Here is a 7,356-nt window from a genome sequence, read left to right as displayed (position 1 = left end):
GATGAATGATTACTTGTTCTGTCTGCTCCTCTCTGTATATTTTCTCTTTGTAGGTAGAGACTGTCAGAGTCTGGCTGTTTGAGGGGCAGAGGGGAGAGGAAGAATTTGTATGTCAAAGACAGTGAGTGCAAGCCTGCACTCCACCTCTCTGGTGTTAATTTTGTTTATCACACACTAAGGCTGGAAAATCTCAAGTCTATTTGGACTGAAGCTTAGCATCTGAGTTCCATTGGCAGTCTTGAGGAGAAGTAGTTTAAACGCAAGATGGTATTTATTGCTAGCATGTGATCAGAATTACATTGTTTGATGTTGAATGTCAGATTCAAATTAATGCTCCAGTGCATTAATTAATTAAAAGGACACAGTCAGTTAAACAGATAAAAGGATACATCTCGGACTTTTAACTTTCTCGCACCCCTGATTTCTTGGGCTGGTTTAAGGTATTGCCATAAGGGAATTGCAGGATGGGCAGTGTACTGCTGTCCTTCTGTATCTCTGTATTGCTAACTCGCCTTGCAGAGTTTTTGTCTCAGTAACATATTTAATAATGCAGTCCGTCAGTTTTGCTTTGTAGGAGGACCTTGGAAGCCAACTCACAGAAGAATCTTTGTTTCAACACTGATGTATCTAATTGTGTTAAATTTCTTGTCTGCACAGAACTCCAGTTGAATCTTTGTAACACTTGGTGCCAATGTTGTTCTCCTTGTCAGTAGCAGCATGTTTGCTGACTGAAGAGGAGAGCTTTATTGCAACATTGTATTTGGCTAAAAGACTCTTTGTTACAGAATTATGCAGTTCTTGATCATCAGTCTATAGCTACAAGAGAGATGAAGTCCTCTAACATTTTAAGTTAGAGCAAAACTTGGAGTATGTGCGTAGGGGAAGACAAGGTGTTACATGCTGTGCCAACAGCACATGCACCCTGCTCTGCTGTACATGACCTGAGGGGCTGGGCCTGGAAGCCAGGAGCACTGAAGTTTCCCTAGTCTCACATCAATACATGGAGAGCAGCAGCCATGGAGCAGCTGCTGGGCAGCTGCCCTGGAGCTCCCTGTGCTTTGCCTGGAGGCACATCTCCTGACATACTCTGTTAGCAAGACACAAATTAGCTGCAAAATGTCTTCATTAGTAGCTGTTCCTGCAGCAGTTTTAGCCTCATGGTCTGGTCATGAATGAGGTCTTGATGGAAACCCAAGCTGTGGGACTTCATGCTTCTTCCAGAGATGCATGATCTTCCAGTCTAAGTTCATTTTTTCCCATCTGGTTCCAGCTGAGTTCTGCTGACTGACGTGCACATCAATCAGCTCCTCTTCTCAACCCTTCTTGTCCTTCTTGCTGCCTGTATGCAGAAGCTCCTCTGTTTCTGGAAGGGAAGAACTATGTTTTCCTGTAACCTCTTTAAGATAAAAATTAGAAGCTTACTGTACAGGTAGGGAGGGACTCAAGGGGAGGGTTTTCAGTGGCTGTACCTCTCTCAGGAAGTACCACCACCAGTATGAATCTGACCTTCTGCCTTCAGTATTGAGCTGGGTTCATATCTGACTGCTGCAGCACTGCACAGCGTGCTGAAGCATCCCAAAAAAGGACAGCCACATTCAGTTCACTGGATCATTGTTAGAATTAGAACTTTTCAAGAAGCTAAACTTAATCCTTTCTTTTGGTATCTATCTTGAATTACAAGTTGCAACATTGAAGGCCAGATTTTCTCTTAGGACCTGACCCAGAGATCCCTAAAGTCTGTAAAAAAAACCTCTTATTGGCTTCAAGGCTTTTTGCATATTTGCTTTCTAATTCCCAAGTAGTCAGCTCTGTAGAAGTGTTGATACTGGAAATATTCATTTAAGACTTGAGGGCAGCAGAACAGTGTAGATACAGAGAAACAAAGCTGGGATTAAAGACAACATTACCATTTCAAATCAACCAGCTCACTGCTGAGCCCTAAGAAGTCCTTGCCAGCCCACCAGGCTCCAGAGAGTAGTCACTCTGACCAGGGCCAGCCTGCTGCCAGCCTGTGGCCCACCCTGTTGTATCCCCACATTCGCAGCAAAAGTTTTTTTCCCTATCTGAGCCCCTCATCCTCCTCTTTTCCCAGGAAAAGGCTCTAATTAATTCCTTTCCTTTCTATTTATGCCTATTACTCTTTGCGAAAAAGTGTCCCCAGTAGATTTATGGCTCAGTATAATGACTAGGCCTTGGGGGAATATTATTCATACGGTCAGCTGAATCTAACAGAGAAAGTCTATATTTTATTTGTAACCTTAGCCAGAGCAGTCATTTTGCAGAGAGGCAGTACCTCCAGGCTCCAGAAGTGAAAAAAAGCGAATGTTTAGATAGAAGTTCATCATCAGAAAAAGGAAACTGAGATCTCTTGGGTCTGTACATGGAGCTGAGGACCTTGGGTGGGACGGGATGTGACTAAGTTCAAAAATGTGCATTTTTTGAACCATCACTGGTAAAAGGCTGGGGGGGGGAATGAGTTTTCCTCTATAAACTACGTGGTTTTTTTTTTTTCTCTTAATTTCATGGAAACTCCACTGCAAGTTTTTCCTTCTTGTTTCTCTGGTGACAAGAAAATAAAACAAATGCAGCTGGGTCATTCTGCTCTTGCAGTATTTCACCACAAAGCTCTAAAGACACAAGCTGTGTGTTTTAACTCTTTTGTTACCACAGTCTATTTAGCTAAAACTCATGTGAAATCTACATAAAGATAGCTCAGGATTACCCAGCAGATACTGCAGCTCACAGAGGCATTCCCTCCTCTCTGGGGCTCTGCCCTGCCAGAAAGCTGGAATGCAGTTGCCCTACTGTGCAAATGCTCTTCCCACCAATTCATCAAGGCTTGGGACTCAACAGTCCTGACTGGCTTCATCGAAAATTGTGCTGCAAGATACAAAAGTATCAGAAAGCATGGACTGTGAAACTGGTAAAAGGGAAAGTATTCTGGGAGAAGGGGCTTCAGTCTCTGCAGACTCTGCTCACCATCCACCCATTCCTGGACTCATATATATCTTTTTGTTCCTGCTACATGACATTTCTGGGAGAACCGTGGTCATCATCCCTTAAGCTAGTACTGAAATGGCTGAGCTCAATGAGTCTCAACAAAAGGGAAGGTTGAGTGGGAATGGTTCCACAGTCCCTTGGTGCCTGTGCACAGGGCTGTTCCAAAACTTCCTGCCTCTTCCATCTGTTGCAGAGCTGCCAGGAGAACCAGTAATTTGGAAATGTACAGCTGGAAGCCATGACTGCTGGCTGGAGTCTTCAGGAAGACTGAGCTTTCAGGTCAGTTTGAGTTGGTCCTTTCCTGTGTTAGTGACCCATCACCACATAACTTATTGCCTGTTCCATGAAGACGGACTTGTCTGACCAGCAGGCAGAAGTGTTGAGCCATAGGGACACTCTAGAAAGGCTGACTGTAGAGAATACACCTGACATTTGATTCTGAAGTATTAACAAGTTTGTAAGCATGGTCTCATTTTCAAAATGGCCAAAAATACAAAGAAGTCTTGCAGCAAGAGCAACTTCAAACAGGAGCTCTGGAGAAATTATCCAATTTCTTTGAGCCAGACTTCTTAAACCGGTCGCAGTAAATGAGATCATCAACAGAGGGAAAATGAAATCTGGAGCAAGGGTCTCTGCACTAGTGAAGTATTAACAAATACTTCAGGAAGTTAATTAGACATGGTCAGAAAGCCCATGCTTCCTAAGCATGACTAGACATGACTAGACATAGACATTTCTAGCCCTGCTAGCAGTCTGGGTCTGTGTTGCCCTGCTGCATGAGGGGCACAACAAAAGCTGGACAATGTCAATGCCCTGCTGGTGATGTTAAGGATGTGTCCTGTAAGTTTCTCTGGAGTTTATGCAATATAGTGCTACCTGAAAGATGGGGAACCACCACCTCTCATTCTGGCTGCTCCTCTTCGTACTATCATGTTGTGATAATGTAGGGTCTCTGGGGCATCATCCTCTAAGGATCTTATATAAGCTCTGGAATCATAGAAATCATCTGAGTTGGAAGGTCCATTATAGGCCATCTAGTCCAACTCCTCTGCAGTGATCAGGGACAGCTACAGCTCCATCAGGTGCTCAGATCCCCCTCCAGCCTGACCTTGGATGTCTCTGGGGCCAGGGGAAAAACACATGGTCTTAGTTCTGGGTCTGCACTTGGCAAAACTACATTAATGCTTGGGGCTGTTTAAAATAAAATTCCAGGAACTCCAAACAGTACTTCTTTATGTGTTAGCAAACAAAACTTTTTGGGTGCACAAATGCTGTGTATAAAAACAGGGTGTTAAGTAAACATAAAACTGCAATAGCATAGGGGACTTAGAAGTTAACATCAGAATGTTAAAAGAGGAAAAAGTATGCAAAGCCTCAAATTGCACTTATGTGTTCATTATGACTTTCTAAACATCCTGGAGAAGTTGGTTTAATGCTTAAATCCCAGGAAATGCTGATAGAGTACGGTATCAAATGGATATTTTCTTTTCCTTTGGAAAGATGTTCTTTTGTATCTCATTTCACCACAGTTGAAGAATATTGGTCTCAGTGGGGGCTGCTGCTCAGGTTTGCATCTTTTTTATGGCTACATGACTGTGTTATGCAGGTCATTGCTGCCTTGGCAATGAAGCAGGCACAGCAGTGCCCGTAAATGCACAGATGTTGTAAAAAGTGTCTGCTGCAGACTATTTGATGAAGAAGAGATGGATGAAGTTTTCTTTAGGCACTTGAAAGAATCCTTACTGCCACAGGCCCAGGTATTCAAGACTGAATTTGACCACTCCACCATCTACTGAGAGGGCAATATGGCTGTGCCTAACAACTGCAAGAGGGTCAAAGGCAATGGAGATTGTTAATGAACAGAGATGGGGAGATGCTCTTTTAGACCTACTACTCAAACACAGGGAAGAACCAGTGAAGGCTGGAGGCAAACTTGTCGGCAGGATTTACAGGACTATGGAACTTAAGATTCTTATGGAAGTGAGCAAAGTAAACATCAAAATTACAACCCCCAAACCTCAGAAGTGTAGGGCTTGCCTGTTTGGGGCATGGAATGCAAACATATTGCCTGTGCATGTATGAATTCAATTAGGAAGCAAGAATTTTCAGAAAACAGCAGCTACAAAAAGGCCTAAATTCCATTGTATGGTTTGTAGTCGATACAAATGCTAAGACTATCAACCACATACTTACAAATATTTGAAAACCAGCACTCATTGTTTTCACTAAGAACTTAACAATTTTGTCTTCGTCCTTGGCTTTCTTAACATATTTCAAGAACAACTGTTGGAGACCAACATATAATGTCACAAACACATGAGGGGTCGATGGAGTTGCAGACAGACAGGGCATGAAGAAACTACAGCAGAAATTTTTTACAGAGAACCATACCAGTCACATAAAATTGTTTCAGTTGTTAGTGATTTAAAACAAAAAATTGTGTTTTATTTGACAGTTAGAAGTCCGATGCAAAAAAAAATGAGCAGATACACAGTGTAGAAAGTAACAACTACACATACCATGAATAACATTTATATCTACTAGAGGATGCAAATCAAATGATAGCCATGGATGTCTGTCTGACTTCCTTCCTTCAGATTCTGCAACTAATCCATGCCCATGCCTGTTTTGTACACAAACTTTTCCAGAAGACTTGCAGTTCCACTGAAAGGAGAAAAAAATAATCCTCAGACACTAGCACTGAGCATTAAGAAAAGGAGCCATGGAGAAGTTAGAGATGGTGAATGAGGCTCTCATGAGTGGAGTGATTCCTTATCTGAACAGACCTCCACACAGAAGAAAGCTCTATGTATAAAAAAGGTTCACTGAGCACAGGAAGAAAAGTCTTTGCCCATCTGGATTCCACTCTGAAAGAAGAAAGAAGATTCCAGAAAAAAAAAAGTTACAAGAATCTTCATAGGAACAAGGCTCTGTATCATGTTAAGCGGCAGAAAAGGGGTTTTATTTGACATTAAAAGGCTCAAATACACACAGGAATTTAAAAATCAGTAGATCCTTCAGTCAATTAATTGCACAAAAGACAATGCTCAGAGGTCAGTGAGGAAGGTACTGGTACAGAGGAAGGACTGGTACAGAGGTCTGGTTTTGTGCCCTCCTCCTTTTTACACTTAGAGCTTTCTTGATGAAACAGCTTCTGTAGGGGAAGGTTCACCCAGAAATTGACATATTTCTAGGATTAGAAGGATTATTTCTAATTTCTGAGATTATTTTATGTACCAGAAGCTGTGTTGATTAGTATTTGCAGGCACAACAGAGCTTGGAAACAGCAGCGAAGTAAGCAAAACTAAATGGCCTGAGAATACAGCATGTGCTGGTTTACCCAGATGTGAGGTATTTGCTTAGACATCTGGTATGCTGCCTGGTAATTCTGTTCCCAGAAGGTGGACCTCTGCTCTTCACAAAAGATGCTTAAGGGGAAAAATGACCCTCCCACTTGGAGCTGCAGCAGTGCCCCTGAAAAAAGATGGCCCCATGAAATCCTTCTTTGGCCTTCCAAAAATTAGTGGCTGGCAATGCTGCCTGTGGTGGGGAGCATTCAAACTTGATGACCTCGAGGTCCCTTCCAACCCAAGCCATTCTATGACTCTGTGATTCTATGAAGTTCCTTTTCTCTCGCATAAGCTTATTCTTCAGTGCCCTGTTGCTTCAGAGTGATTTCCGTTTGTGCCGAGGTGCTTTGAGATAGGGATATAAAACTTTCACTTATGGATGTGGTTCCTACAGGTGTTGCTTGAGCTCTCCTGATGAATCGTAGAATCACTCAGGTTGGAAAAGACTTTTAAGATCACTGAGTCCAACCTCAACCCACACCCACCATGCCCACTGCCCCTGTCCCTCAGTGCCACATCTCCACAGTTCTGGAACACTTCTAGGGATGGAGACCCCACCGCTTCCCTGGACAGCCTGTGCCAGTGCCTCATCACTACTTACGAGAGGAAAAGTTTCCTAAAGAGCAACCAGAACCTCTCCTGGCGCAACTTAAGGTGTTTAGTTATTGTCCTGTCACTAGTTACCTTGGCCCTTCTCTTGCTGTTAATATATTTGTAAAAACATTTTTAATTAGCAGTGGTAGCCAGAGAAAGTTAACTTTGATTTCCCCATTGCAGGCTATCTGGTCTGCTGGCCGTAGCCTGCCTCTGGTCCCTTCACACTCTTCAGGGTCTGGAGACAGAGGGGCATGGCTCAGCGGGTAGTGTGCTACGTTCCTGAAAGTCCTTGTTTTGTTGGGATACTTCCCCTATTTTTCATTTAATGGAGCTAAACATTGCTTGTAATATGAAAGGAAGGAAGGAAGGAAGGAAGGAAGGAAGGAAGGAAGGAAGGAAGGAAGGAAGG

This window comes from Numida meleagris, chromosome 5, assembly GCF_002078875.1.
Source record: "Numida meleagris isolate 19003 breed g44 Domestic line chromosome 5, NumMel1.0, whole genome shotgun sequence".
NCBI classification, from domain to species: Eukaryota; Metazoa; Chordata; class Aves; order Galliformes; family Numididae; genus Numida; species Numida meleagris.
The sequence above is the reverse complement of the archived record's forward strand: the minus strand, read 5'-3'. Positions refer to the sequence as shown.